At 38.7% G+C, this 16086-nt stretch overlaps 1 protein-coding gene across 3 annotated transcripts in view; it reads right to left on the reverse strand.

The window, feature by feature from the left end:
- Positions 1-16086, reverse strand: part of NCK2 (NCK adaptor protein 2) — a 69507-nt gene that overhangs the window by 47556 nt on the left and 5865 nt on the right. For 2 of the 3 annotated variants that reach the window (XM_042867491.1, XM_042867489.1), the window contains exon 2: positions 3047-3118. The gene's annotated coding sequence lies outside the window, so the exon portion shown is untranslated. Of the gene's footprint in view, positions 1-734; positions 826-3046; positions 3119-16086 lie in introns of all 3 variants that reach the window. The other variant, XM_042867490.1, reaches the window with a different exon arrangement.

The following is a 16086-nucleotide window of genomic DNA, read 5'->3' on the forward strand; positions in this document are numbered from 1 at the left end:
GATTAGGTTTGTAGGTAGCAGCAGAATCTAAGTTGAACCTGATGCACTCAGGAAAAAATAATGAAAAAAATTAGTCAAACAATTCTTTATCTACTTTGATATTTTTAGTAAAGAAAAGCATGCTTATGCTTTCATGTAAAGAATTACAATTTGATTACAACAAGAAACAAATTAGTCAAAATTGGAAAAAAAAATATTTAATTCAGTGAAAATCTATCATGCACCGCATCAACATAAAAATACCTGGGGGGTATACTGCTGGTTTGTGGACACGAGAGCAGAAGGGAAAGCATTCTTCTCTAATATTCATTACCATCATTTAGAAAGTATTGTAGCACCAGCAGAAGATAATCGGCAGTGTTCTATAAAACTGATAGCTATTCTGAACTTCCATAAATATTTTAAGAAACATTAAAAGCTATACTCAAAGGCTTAAAATCAACACTTTAGACACCTATGATAACTGACATAAATACATGATTGTTCTTCTCGGGAAAAGAATGTAGAAATCTATTCAGTCCATACTTTACATTCATCTAATTACTATCAGAACAAAAACTCCCCATGAAACCAGCTCATATGGTACGTTAAGAACAGGAACTAATCTTCCCGGTTTTCAGCTCCTCAAAAATCCATTAACAACCGCAAACATGGTGAGCCACAAAAAACACCAAGTACTTTCATACAGCATTGCAGACAGCTGCATCACGTTGAGATCAGTGTGGTGCTTTTACCTCTTTAAATGAAGATGACTGCTCTTTCAGAAGCTGCCAGTGAGTCTCCTGCCTTGCAACACAGCACTTGCACGGCAAATAGCTAATAGTGCTGGAAGTTTGGTGAGATACAAAGACCATTTTCAGTGTAATTTGTGAACATTTAACAACTGCATTTGCTTTTCTAAGAGCAAAATATTTACTAGATTCTGATTCAATGAAGCACTTCAAGTACAAAGTTTACTGAACCTACATATAAGCATTAATTCCCTTTTTGGAAAGGCGTTAGAATGTTCCATGCTCTGCAGAATCAGTTTTACCAAATTCCATACAGTCCATCAGAAACATGCATAATGGTATGCACATGCACACAAGGGACAGGTGTTTAATAATAATAAAGAAATGAGATTTGATTTTCTTACTGAAATCAAGTGTTGCCTGACTGGACAGGGCAAGTATTCTGTAGACCTACACTTAAAAGGGAGGAGGAAGCAACTAAGATGTCCAAAGACAGAAAAGGCTGCTCTTCTCCTCCTCTTAGCAAGCTATTGTCTTTTTGGGAACTATATAAAACCTTCATCTGCAACAAAAGTGTTTGCTTTGGGTGTTCCTGGTGTTTGTTTGGTTTTGTTTTTTAAGTTTTCATTTTAAAGGGTAGAAGAAAAAAGATTTTTGACTCAGAAACAGCTTGAATTAAAAGCACGCTAAAGCCAGACTCCAAATACCTGTTTCTTTCAACAAAGTGATGAAGCTTTTTTATAGAAAATTTAAGTGGAAGCTACAATGAAAGAAGCCAATAGACAATAATTTTATATTACACATTTGAAACGAATACAAGGCCTGGACCACAGTTAACAAGGTGATTTGTGAGTAGAAATTTCAGTAGAAAAGTTACAACCATTTCACTATGATTAAGTTCCTAGTTGGATGAATCATTATCGTTTTGGGGATTGCTTATTTGTCTTCTATTTACACCAATGGCCACTTCAAGAGCTTTTGTTACTTTGCCTGTTATCTACATGAACCAACCAACCAAATCAAAAAACAAACCAACCACTCTGCTCTTAAAATTTATTACAAAAGATTTCTCACTGTTGTTCAAAAATAATTACAGAATGTTCAAGGATACACATTCTGATCTGCTGGGAAGGCCAGAGTTATAAAATCATCTTTGAATGTAGTGGATAGATATAAATTAACCTGAAAATGTAGTGCAAAAGTCAACCCATCTCAAAGCATTTCAGAATTTTCTATTACCTTGAAGGAAACCCAATCATTTCCAATAATAGGTGATAAATTTAAGACTGGATTGCACTCGTAATTCTAACTGATTAATCTCCATTTTATTGACATTAATTTGTTTAATGTCTGATAACACTTCACTGAACAGCCATTTAACAGAACTCACAGCAAAAATCAAGACACATGAGGACTTAATGCATTGCTTTTCATCTAAGGACTACAAAATGTCAATAATGAGCCATCATAACTTCATTCTGAAGAAGGTAATTTTATTTTAATTTGTGAACAGAGAACCTGAATAAGAAATAGTAAGTTTGTATGGTAAAGTTCCCTTGTCTGTGCTGCACCCAGTACAACACTGAAAGTTCATTCAATGTTCTGCATTTTTTTTTTTTTTTTTTAAATTAACAGTTGTGATGAAGTTTCATTTCTTTAAAAGCTACTAAAAGAAAAGACATCAAGGTACATATACCATATATACCAAGGTACATATACCAAGCACGTGGGCAGATGTGCCACAAGTTACATCAGCTCCGTAATGATAATTCAGTCTTCAGTGACAGTTTAAGAAGTTACTGTATATAAACACTGAATGCAATTCAGATCTACACTTTCAAAAAATAAATAATAAAACAAAGAACCAATCACCACAAATATACAAACCTTCTTTCATTTCACTAATTAATAAATTATTAGTTAGTTTTTAGAAATCAAAGAATAACACTGAGGCTGTTAAACCAAAGACTATGAATTACTATTATGCCTCCTCCCATAGCAATACACTTTATCTACATCTTCTCTAAGTGTCCTAAGCCAAAGTAGTCCATAGCGAACAGAAGGTAGGAGCCAAAAAACAGCTATAGCAGTAGTTAATTAATTAATTAATGACTTGATCCTATCTTTCTACCTTCTCAAGCAAGAGCTAGAACTAGTTCGTCTCAGATCACAGAAAGAAAAAGATCTGCTATTTAATAAATGATCCAGCAGTCTGAAGAAAATTACAGGCATCACACCACATGAAAGCACAACCAAGCAATATCTCCAGTTAGCTCCTTATCTTGAGATATAAAAATAAGGCCTGAATCACTCACCTTTGGCACACTGTTAAAAGGATCCAGGCAGTGAAAGGCAGGACTCTCCAACGAAGTTACGTACACAACTATCTGAAATAACAAACAACACAGTTTTAGCACTAAAGTTTGACCTTTAGACAATTTGGTTGTTTTGTTTGTTTTGTTTTTTTAATCTCTCTCAAGAGATTATGAAGAGAAGGCAGGAATGACTTCAGCTTGATCCACCTACTCAGTGTAAGTTGAATCTGTATTTATATATTTTCTAGACGGATATCAGTGTGCTGCAGAACATCCAAACTACCCAGGGAATAAGCCCAGCCACCACAATACAAAGAAAAATTAGTGCATAAACCCAATCAAAAATTCAACAGTTCTAAAAATTGCATTTGAGCTGCTACAGTTATTGCTCCCTTCACTTTCATGCTAGCAAGTTCAACTCACATCTACCTAAAGGAAAACACAGTCACACATGGAGAACAGAGCATGGAAGCAAAAACCCAGGCAGCAGTCTGAGGGACAGATAATTTCCACCCATTGGGAACTGGAAAGGTTCTCCCTAGCCTATGATGTGTGATTCAGGGCCCTTCAATACAAGTCAGAGTGAACACTGAAGCTGGCAAGGAGAACTCTCATTAGGGAGGTTCTGTTTGGACATGAAGAAGGGTTCCCCTCAGGGCTGGCTGGGCACAGCAACATATTCCAAGAAATAAGGAGACCTTCTGCCTGAGTGCGTCTCGAACTTAACCTCAACAGAGTACCAGCTCTGGCCTTAGCCCTGCTCCAATCTTCAGAGGGGTCCTCCAACAAGACCTGCTGTGTTAAGTGTTGCTAGCCACAAAGTAGTATTTCAGAAGAGATCTCAGATTATTTCAACAATTTGTTTCTATTTTCTAATGAGATTTCCAACTCCAAAGTAAGTCTGACAAATTCAGGTTGTGTAAATTTGTTAAGCTCCAAATCAAACTGAAGGAAAAAATTCCGAGCATCTTCCTGTACTGCAACCCCTGGCTAATAACAACACATTATTACAACCTTACTCATTCAAAGGCCACTCATGCACAAATGTTTGTGTTCAAAATCTTCCCTGAAAGGATTCAAATCCGTTTCTGCACTACAAAAGTATCCTACAAAGAAATTCAGTTAAAGAGAGCAATTCATCTAATTCATCTTAATGAAAGGGAAGGAAAAAAAAATACTGAAGAAAGTATTGTAAATATGTTGCAAAGACATTTGAAAGCCAGGTTTGGACTTACATGGTTTATAAGCAGAGAAAGGGAGATGATGAACCCCTAAACTAATAAACACTGAGGCTAAAAGAAATAGTTTCTACATCCCAGCTACCATGAAATTTCACGGTAAGCAGGATGCTGCTCCTGACACACAAGGAAGGGGAAAAAAAAAAAAAAAAAAAACAGAAGAGGCAAAATTATGATGAAGTATTGTTCAATGCATGAATGAAAATACATCTGTAACGGCAGAGAACTGATGCAACGGGAGAATGACCTACCACCTGCCATCCCTTCTTTTGTGCTCAAGTACAAGCCAAAATGCCCAGCACACTGCAGCCAGGCTCTTTATATCACTAAGTTTTCAGTAGATAGACAGCTACATTTTGCTGAATCAATTCTCCTGTCCAGCTACTGTATTCTTAGTCTCCACAAACCATTATTCTCCATGAGAACTGCTCCACATTCTAAATTACAGGACAGATCTCAAGACACCTTGTAAATGGAAACGATACTTTAATGAAGCAACGTTAAAAACCCTAAGGCAAGGTAGATCCCTTTTCCTAACAGCTAAACACTTTCAGAGTCATAGTATTACTAACCTTAGAAAAGACTTCAAGATCATCTAGTCCAACCATCAAGCCATCATGCCCATTAAACCACACCCCAAACTGCCACATCTACACCATTCTTGAACACCTGCAGGTATGGTGACTCCACCATTCCCCAGGCAGCCTGTTCCAATGCTTGACTACTCTTCCAGACAAAGAATTTTTCCTAAGATCCCACTTGAACTTTCCCCAGTGCAACTTACGGCCATTACCACTCTTCCTATCACTAGCAACCCAGAGGATGAAATCAACTCCCACCTGCCCACAAAATCCTTTCAGGTTCTTGCGGACAGCAATAAGCCTCTTCTCCAGATTAAACAATCCCCATTCCCTTTTGTAGGCCATGTTTCTCTCCTACAAGAATATTGTTAATCATGAGGGGAAGAAAAAAAAAAGCAAGCAAAATTGCTTTATGTTGTTACAAGATCTTATAAATAGTACTCTTACATCCCTCTCGCCCCACAAATCATCTACTGTCCATTAAAGTTCACAAATAAAGTACTCCGCCAAACTGCTGACATTGCTTCAGGGGATTTGGGGGTTCTGTTCTTTAAAGAAAAACTCAGCACTCCAAGTGACTGCTCCTAACTTCACAAATGTGCATCAGTGTTTACAACTTGCCTTGGAAAGTGAGCAGAAATACAGGACTGTTGATCATCAATATCTGAAAAGTGAACCCTGTATTTATCAGTTAACTGGAGAGAAAGTACAGCTGGGGAAAATAAAAGTCCAAATTGTATCCAAATATATAATTAAAAAAAATGAGTCATGAAAGTATTTTAATAAAACTCTATTTTGCACAGCCCAATTAACATATATTAGAAGCATCTCCAAACAAATGAAGAGTCAGAGGAAAACATACAAGAAAATCTTATTCCTACCAACACTTTGCCTGAAATGAAGCTCAGATGCACAGACAACAGCACAAGATGCATTCAGGTCTTTCCTCTCTGGGCTCAATTCTTTTGCATTTTGACCTCTAATTCCGTCTTTCTCCTGATAAAAGTCTTCATTTTGCTACACAACAGCCAGAAAATATTTACGCTCTGGCTTTCATTAACAATCATTCCCCAAGAAGTACGAATCTATTTCTATCATACCTCCCCTGCCAAAAGCTTCACTGGCAACACTGCAACTTGCCAAGTGACTCAAACTCAGGATGGAAACCTGGGCCACAAAGAATTCATTTATGCATCAAATACATTCCTTGAAACAGTACTTCGGTTAGGCAATTCTGAGATCTTCCTTCTCACACATGGTGAATGGAAACAGCAGTTACGATTTGAGATGGCATGCATCTGAACCACAGGCTTTGCATCACGAGTGGGGCTTTTTGCCATGGTGCTCTAACAGCCAAACTCTAGAAAGCCGTATCTGATGAGAAAGCCAGGGCGGGTCATGAATATTTAGGCTTTGAGAATACAAAATCATTTCCTGTAACCTCCAAAAGGCTTCAAAAATACATGGGCAAATAGTCACTGGGTGATACTCTCAGTCCACCCACAAAACAAACTGCCACACTTGAGGAAACTCTGGAAATGAGTCTACATTTTCCAGAGGGCACCAAGTCAGGCAGGCAGCTACTGTCATGGCTGTCCAGCAGTAGTACAGCACCCAAGGCATAATTAGTGCTACTGACTCAGTACTTTTTGGTATTATAACCGTATGCAGGTCATAATTCAATTCAGCTCTAGGCCACATCTGGAGCAATGTGTTCAGTTCTGGGACCACCAGTAGAGACCCAGACATATGGCAGAGAGATCAATATAGAGCCATTGAGATGATGAAGGGACAGGAGTATCCCTCCTACAAGGAGAGGCTTGGAAAGCTGGGACTGTTCAGCCTGGGGAAGAGAAGGAAAATCTCAAGGAAATCTCATCAGTGCCTATAAATACCAGAGGGGAAGGTGCACAGAGGACAGAACACTTCTGTGTTCTATGAGTGATGGAGCACTGGCACAGACTGCTCAGAGAGGTTGTGCAGACTCCTCCTTGGAGATCTCCAGCAGCTGCTTGCCCTAAGCACCCTGCACACAGGGGGCCTTGTTAGCCTCAACCAGTCTGTGATTTTATAATATCAGACTACTTCAAGTGTCTCAATGCTTATATATGCAGAATGCCAAGGCCTCTTACAAGTCACGACTATCTTTACAACCTACAATTACCATCAGGTCCAGAACAAAGGTATGGAAGACGACAATAAGGAACAGGAAACACAGAATACAGGATTTAGGTGAACAAGTGATTACAATCATGCAAGGTAGAAAGATAAATCTGTTTATGTTTCAGTTGCATTGGTTTGCTAGACTAAAATCTCCCAAACACAAGAACTACTCAAGTCCCACAGTGAAAAGCACTTCTGAGTTGTCAAAAATGGATTTGAACTTGGTGCTTCCAAATACCTAAAGACAAGGAGCAGGAGCATCTAACAAAAAGTGCACCTTAAATTCAACTGTGTCATCTTAAAAGATTATATCACTAAGAATAAACCAGTGCTCCTATAATGATTATCTGAAAAGTAACCTCCAAAGTTATTAACCATCTTCTCTTTCATTAATAGCTGCAATGTGCCCCAATTTTTTTTTTTATCCCCATGACTGAAATCCAAATTCAGCCTTACAATGACTATTCGCAATGACAATTCTCTCAGGCTCCCTTCCCAATATCCAACCACTTTCTATTTAAATTCTGACAAGAAAGAGCTAAAATAATCTCTTTGATACTTAATATGCTAATACACAAAAATGACCTGACCATAAACCTTGCACTGCACAGGCTGGGAATTTCAACTCAAACGATAAGTCATTCAAGTGACTCTGATAACTATGATAAAATCCAACAATTGACGTATTGCTGGTGACCTTCTGGAGAACAAATGAAAAGCACCGCATTAATACAAATTCCCCTGCTGAGAAGATCATACTGGCAATCTGCCAGTTCATTACACCATCTAGCTCCACTTCAACATTAAATATTGCCTTCCTTTGTAATTGACTGAAATACACTAGAGCAATTGCAGGTAACCACTTTGGGCTATTAAAGTATTCCATTAAGACTTCTCCATTAGGCAGATATTTCAAATGAAGTTACATCAAAATATGCTACGCTCAAAATATTTTAACTGTACAGACAATTGGGCAAGCATAACCCAGTGCCATGCAGCAGCAGTCAGATCAGCAAAAAGCACTCTGAAGCTCAGTGCCTGCCTGAATTTGCCCAAAACAAAAAGAAACCCGAAGTGCATTCAAAGTGCTAGCATATCCTTAGTATTTTATAGCCTCCTAGCTCCACATCCACACATAACTCATTTAATATTACTACATTTGAACCTAAGGAAATGGTAAAACACGTAAGTATTGCGTAACTCAGATAAATCCATTCATTTATTGAATACTACAAATACAGTAAGGAGTAAAACACTTAGAGAAATTAGAAAGCAAGACTACGTTCACACTGCCTTTAAAGTTTCAGGAAGAGAAGCAAGTTGCCACACTACATTACAACGTGTATAAGATCCTGGAACAAAGAAATCTAATCTAAGCTTTTCTTCTTTAAGTTTGTGGTTTCTTAAATGCAACTAAGCAAGTGAAATAGGGCAAAAGAATAAGTTCGCTGCCTTGCATGAAAATTTAGGCCTACAATGCCAGCTGCAAAAAATGAGACTAGCCTTTGAAGCAGAAGCAAACTTTGGCGTTTAAATGGGCCTTTTTAATGGTCCAGATCTGGAGCCATCCAAGGCTGTAAGGGTGGTCTCCTCCAACCAGTGCCCAGGCAGGAGCTTGTACGCATCTGTCCTCTGTGCTCCTACCTGATGTGCAAGTGCTGCAGTACACCTCCCGTCTGTGTCAAGGAGGAAGCAATTAGGCATTTAGTTATCACTGGTCACTCAAATAACTTTTTTTTTTTTTCCCCTCCATATACACACAGTTTTTCTTCTTTATTTGGGGTGTGTTCAGGAGGAGTGCAAGCAGCAAAAATATGCAGCAGGTCACACCTCATCCCACCACAATTCAAGAGGTTGGCTGGCTTAAATTCTCATTTAAATCCTGCAGTCAGATACATATCCTCAGCAGACATGGTACGTTTCTTAAAAGCAAACAAAGAACAATTTTTACATCTACTTGCACAACCATTAACTCGCAATCCATTACTGAAACATGAGGAGTTCATTTTCTATATAGGACTGATGTTTATTTGAACTACCACACTCCAAAAAACCATCTTCCAGCATCGGCTTCCTCTGTCGCTGCAAAATATGCATGCATAAAATGTTCTTAATTTTGCAGAAAACAATGAGGGCTGTTGAATCTATCGATTAACGATTGCACCTGCTATGCCTACAATTTTCTACAGAATCACACTATTTTGTTAAAGGGAATTTATACTTTCTTTTTTTTTTTTAATGTTTTCTCGGCTAGAAAACTCCCTCAAAAGTTTAAGCTATTAAATAACCTGATGTTGATAATAAATTACTAACTGAACTCACAGTAATATGCAAAACATTTTTAAAATTCCCATCTTAAGCAGGAATTTTCAACTTAACACTTAATGATATTGACATAACTCAAGTCTGATCCCACAAACTTTCAGGTAAAACAAACACTGAAGTAGAGATGGGGAAATCATGAATGTAAGGACAGGAAGCATCATCCCAGCTAGGCAACAAATGCTTTGAGAAGACATCTAACATTCCACCCTCAAAATAAAAAACCACACTCACCTGCCTTTGACACACAGCAAAGCATTGAAATAAATGCTACCCATGTCCACTCCTTTGTTGTACGCCGTCTTCATTTTATAAAGGTACTATGCCACTAAAACAGTACTTGTTTTGCTCAGCATTCCCATTCAAAAGCACTCCCTGAAAGGAAGAGCAGTCAGACTCCATTTTACCTTCATCCCACTGTTTTTTCTTTTCTATTTATAACATTAAATAGGAGCTCAGAACCATTATAATTTTCCTTATTTAAAAATTTGCATTCTGACTATGTAAATGCACGCATACACATCCGAAAAGACCACACAGAAAAAGCAACAGAGGTCTCGATTAATGCTTAGGGCAGCTCTATAGGCATCTCATGAACACTTCCAAAGGTATGCTAAAGACTTGAATCATCAGTTATAACTGCAGATAAGCAAGCAGAAACCTAACCACACCTAAGGATGTTCTTGAACTCTGTATCACAGTATCTCTGAGGAAGGAAAGGATCAGACTTCAACCTTATGCAGTATTTAACTTAGCAGGCTTCTCAGGCCACATTCTGAACACGAGGTAATTATTTTTCTTTCCTCAATAGCACACCTTAAAAATCAGATCTATAGTTTGAATACTAAGAAATACCTTAGTTATCTAACTTCCTTCAACACTTGAGAATCCACAAAGTAGCATTTTAAACATGCAGTGTAACAATTTGGTGCATTAGAACATCAGCCTCTGATTTATATTTTCATTTCAACTTACTGTTTCTGAAAACCGTGCAGTCTTTTCCATGAAGTAAAATTAGTTTTGAATTGTTCAGGATCAGCATGGCTATTAATAATTGATTAGTCCAAGCAGCTCCCCAGCAGATCTATTTCTCCTGTTACATATTTGCCATGTAATGTTCTATGTGTCAAAATACACATACAACCAACTGAATCATACCAATCCTTCCAGACATCTCTAAGTCAGAGCTTTTAATTCAATACTTGGGGATTTCAAGGCTGCAGAAGATGCCTACAAACAGCACGTCAATATAGTCATTAGAGCAACCTAGTGATCTGCACATCTAAGGAAAAATGCTTGCCTCTGCTGGAAAAAGGCACTGAAGGATGCCATTTGGAGAAGCGAAAAACCACAGCTACCACAGAAGATGCAACATTTAGTCACAGGCACATTATCAGAGCAACGTGACGCAGAGACTCCCAGTTACCACTCTTGGCTAGGAATACGTTTCAACTAAGCAAATAAATCTCCCATCTAGGCAAACAGACCAGATTTGTTCTGGTAAGACATAACAGAAAATGGACTGTAACAAGGACTACAGAGAGCCTTCAGGTCACTGTAACGGCAGAACAAAACAAGGCACGCTTAGCAATTCAAAGTTAAAGTTCAACCCTAAAACTTACTAGTGCTCCTGTTCTGATAAATGATTCATTCTTTACTGATCCAAAGACAATCTTTCCTATTTTCATATGTGTGCATTAAACTGTCGCTTTTCTGGCTGTAACAGTACTCTCACCTTTGGGAGCAATGCCACGAACAACATACAGACAAGCGATGTTAATTCAGATACGGCAAGGTCAGTGTTTGTGTTTGGCACTGCTAGGCACACGTAGGGAACTGGAAGGCACGCTCAGAGCAAATTCTGACCAACAGAATCTTCACAGAAAACTCTGCCAGAAACTTCTTGACAGCTGTCAAACAGCCCCGTGGCAGCTCAGTGCATTATGCTGATAGAATCACAGAATGGTTTGGAAGCGACTTCAAAGCCCACCCAGTCCAGGGCTGCTTCCCACCAGCCCAGGGCCTCATCCAACCTGGCCTTTGAATGCCTCCAAGGATGGGACACCACAGCTTCTCTACACAGCCTGCGCTGGGGCCTCACCACTGTCAATGTGAAGAATTTCTTATTAATATACCATCTAAATCTATCCTCTTTCAATTTAGAAGGCGGCCTGGCCTCAACACTTCCCTGCTATAAAACATCCTGGAGGATGTTTGAGTTTTGGCTCTTTGCATTCCTACAGGTGTTGCCTGGGTTGACCAAGAAACTTGCTGTAGGTGAACAGCAAGAACAGAAACTTTCACACAGCTTTGTTCCTACTAAAGCATGCAGCAGCCATAGTTACAGACACTTCTGTTGTTATCATTTGAAGGATAATTACATATTCCAAGATCTCCTAATGCCCAAATAGAATTTGGCAACAATTTAGCTTCTGATGTTTTCAGCACTGATTTTCTCCCTTTCACATCTTGCACACATCTGATGGTGTCTCATTCTACTGCCTTTAATCCCACCAGTTCAGTGAAAAAGACTACAAATGAAAATGCAGTGGAAATATTGCAGGCCTTGCAACAATAGCCAAAAAACAAGATTTCCTACGGCAGCTGTCAAATTAATGACATCTCCAAAGCCATCTAAATACAGTATCTGGGCAGAAATCCAATTATGTCATTTCTGTCTGAACACCCCAAAAGAGAGTCCTACTGGGGTTAGAAGTGGAAATAATTGTAAGTGCAGATTAGCTACATAAGCAGCTTCACACTTGAAATCAGAACAAGGGAACAAAAACCTGAACACATGACATTTATCTGGACACAAGGGAGGGGAAAAAAAGAACCGCCAGACATCTGGCAAAAGGTCAACGCCAATTACATCGTCCAAATTTGTCCCCCAGGGTACTAGCTCCCAGGTTTGCTTCTTAGAAATAAGGGATATAAGCAGTAATTCAAAGATTTCTACTAACTTCCAGATCCTCCATTACTCCTTGTATTACTTTTTTCCCCCCAAAACTCTTCACATACCTCATATTCAGACTGTATATATCAGACTACAAATTGAGATTGTTAATACAAACCACAGTTACAAATAATTATAAGTATTTTCCACAGACTTCTAGAAAGCTGGGGGCAGGCAGCACAACTGAGAGTTTGCTATTACAAGACTGCATGTGCTATGACTACTATGAGCATGAACTTCCTGAAAGCACAAACTAAATTTATCTCAAGTCTACATAACAAAAATAACAACAGTATTCCCCCTCTGCTTAAATACTGAAGCTGGGAATATCATTTGTCACGGTTGCTTTAATTCAAGGCTCTGATTTCTTTCTGCTGTTTTCGTTAATCTATTCTAGCTACCAATTTCCCTTTCACTGTGCAGGTCTCTGTTACTGCTTAATTCTGTGGCATTTTCAGCCTGCTGAACCTCACCACAGAACTCATTTTATTTGTGGTTTTATAACACGCAGCTATCAAACGGCCGTTAAAGTCAACAAAGTAAAGAAGAGGAAGAGTTGTTTCTTTTTATATTAAAATAATTGCTTCTGAAAATATAGATAAGTACAGGTTTATCTGTTTTTCAAATGAAACTGTTAAAGAGACCGGCTACTAAATTATTTAAAAAATGAAGGTGTCATACGACATGAATATGAATTGTTATTAACTAAATTCTAACTAGAAACCTTTATCTCTATATTAGAGACAGATAAATAAACTGTTAAATAAATGGAACGAATAATGCTGAAAAACACCAGACTGATTTAGACAGTTTCTAATCCTGATCAGTCCTGGACACCAATGTGAACACTTTTAAAGGTAAGGCTATATTTTACCACGTGTTTCTCAAATTCAGGACAAAGGAAAGCATTTATGAGCCTCTCCTTTGAAAAAAGGTTGAAGGAACTGGGCTCATTTAGCTTGAAGAAGAGAAGGCTCTGGGGAGACCTCATTGTGGCCTTCCAATACTTGAAGGGAGCGTATAAACAGGAGGGGGAATGGCTGTTTATGAGGGTGGATAGTGATAGGACAAGGGGGAATGGTCCTAAGCTGGGACAGGGGAGGTTTAGGTTAGATATTAGGAAGAAGTTTTTCACACAGAGGGTGGGGACACACTGGAACAGGTTGCCCAAGGAGGCTGTGGATGCCCCATCCCTGCAGGCATTCAAGGCCAGGCTGGATGTGGCTCTGGGCAGCCTGGTCTGGTGGTTGGCGACCCTGCACATAGCAGGGGGGTTGAAACTCAATGATCACTGTGGTCTTTCTTAACCCAGCCCATTCTATGGTTCTATGGTCTTTAGGAATACACATTCCAGGATTAACTCATTACACCATGACTCAAAAACCAACTGAAGGTTGGTTTTGTCCTTCCCTAAGCAAAGTCCTGAGACTTTCAGAAGTTTGAAAATATCTAGTTACTTTTGTCAGAATCTCCTAAATACCCGAGTCCACAGCTAATTCAAAAAAGTAATTCAAGGAAATAGGTAATGCACAAATAAAGTGCATAAATATACTTCAATTATTATCTTGCAATGAAAAAACCTTATTTAAAAATAAATTCCAGGTAGATCATGGAGTCAATGAGACTGTCAAAAACATTTTGGCAAAGCCTAGAGAACAAATTTCTCCAGCTTCAAATTTATTTGTTTATCCAAAGAGCTAGGATATACTCAAAGAATCCATTTGTTGCAAATTCTTTATTACAAGAGATTTAATTTTTGTGTTTGCTCTCTATTGCACACGGAGCAGCAGTATCACGAATCCTGCTCTGCCATATACGTACTGCAAATCCAATTACTACTCTATTAGGTCTCATTTAGGTCCCATACAGCGCGACAATAAACTGAACAAAATGAGTATCAGCATGCTTTTCACCCATCTTTACAGTATGATATAGGTGGCAATCACAACTTAATAACATTTCATTTATTATAAAAGCAGCTCTGAATTTTCTCTATCTGCCACATGTTTCAGGGAGACTTCAGAAATAGCTACAGACCACCACCCAATGGATTTAACATCTCCTGCAAGGGCATCATCGTTGGGTTTTATTATTTGTTGTTGTGATGTGATTTTTAAGTAAGCTTTTCTGGTATCTGTATATAAAAAAAATTCTCTTTGCTAGAACTCTCAGATGCTCTGAATACTTCACCACTTCACTGGAGTTAATTTATGGATATATTGTAAACACATACCTTCTGCTTTCATTCGTGTACATGTCAAAATGTCTCACCATCCAGCAACTCAACATTGATAGATATCTAGATACTCTTTCCTCCAAGAATTCAGAAAAAAAAAAAAAGTCCTCAGCACCTTTTAGTAATAAGCACTCGACTCAGAGCTCTCCCAAGAATGACTAAGCATCTTGTTGAACAGCTCATTCTTTAGTGCCTGGCCTGACTAAATCATCTTCCTTGTGCAGAAATAAAAACGTCACCCTGACATTTACACACATGATCTGTCATTAAAACACAAAAGCCAAGTAAACACATACTGTCCACTTTCAAAATTAGTCCCCATATCTGGATATTTTGTTTCCAAAACTGAAAGGTTCAACCTTTCAAAAACTAGCTTTTAAATATTCCAACCATCTTGTTGAACAATTTTAGTAGCAACTATTAAATTTTGTCTTTTACGTGCCTACCACCAATACAGAGCAGCAGTAGGAGAAACTATTTCAGGCTGAGAGAGACAGGAAATCTCAAGGTATGTCGAGGTTTGTGCTCCAGTTCTGCAATAAGAAGGAAAAGATTTGGGCTACAGCTTTTTCAATAGAGACTGTAAAGGCAGTGACACTATTGAATCCCTTGTTTCACCTGCATGCCCCCCCCCCAACTAGGAGCGGTCAAAATACATGGCGGTGGGGGGGGAGGGGGGTTGCCTTTGCATTTTATTCCGTAGCATTACTCAATTATGTGGTCTTTTCTATTGCATATTCACGCTTTTTTTTTCCCTATACATTCTTCAAAATGCCTTCCACCTCCACTGTCTATCTCTCATGCTCAAGCTGAATCCTTCCTATTTCCTTCCCTTGGATACCTAGAACTACAAGCAGACCACAACAGGCAATCTCCCTACAACAATGGAAGACCCCAAATTATCGCTTTATTCCACTTGCAGCTTTGAGCAAATCATACAATCATAAAATCCTTAGAGTTGGAAGGGACATCTGAAGGCCATTTAGCCCAACTCCCATGCAATGAACAGGGACACCACAACTAGATCAGGTGGCCCAGGCCTTACCCAACCTCGCCCTCAGAGGATAGAGCATGAACCACATAACTGGGCAACCTGTTCCAGTGGAACAGACCTTAAGGAACACAGACTTCACCTACAAAAACACAAAGTTGTTAACTTCATCACCCAAACATCTTCGCCTGACAATGTAGCTAAGGGTATCTCTAAGTTTTTAAATCTAAAGAAGCTGAAAACACTAATTTAAAAGTACTTCTATATTTAAATTATTTTGGAAACTCTGGTGTCCTCCTAAGTAGGTGGAATAATTTCCCTCCCGTCTTCATTTTATCACTCCTTCAGTAGCCTTCGATGGTAAATGCTGATCCTGCACAACAGCTCACTCTCTTGAGAAGTTACATCCTCAGACCATACAAGAGCACAGACATCTCCTCAATAACACAGAGCCTATTCCCATCTAAGAGCAACAGTCGCAGAAATCCATTACAGATTACTAAAGCACACACGCACAATTCTGGGTCTCAAAACCAATGACGGCAACTTTCCG

Source organism: Lagopus leucura, unplaced genomic scaffold (assembly GCF_019238085.1).
Source record: "Lagopus leucura isolate 7727_CA_CO unplaced genomic scaffold, USGS_WTPT01 Super-Scaffold_100001, whole genome shotgun sequence".
In the NCBI taxonomy this organism is placed as follows: domain Eukaryota; kingdom Metazoa; phylum Chordata; class Aves; order Galliformes; family Phasianidae; genus Lagopus; species Lagopus leucura.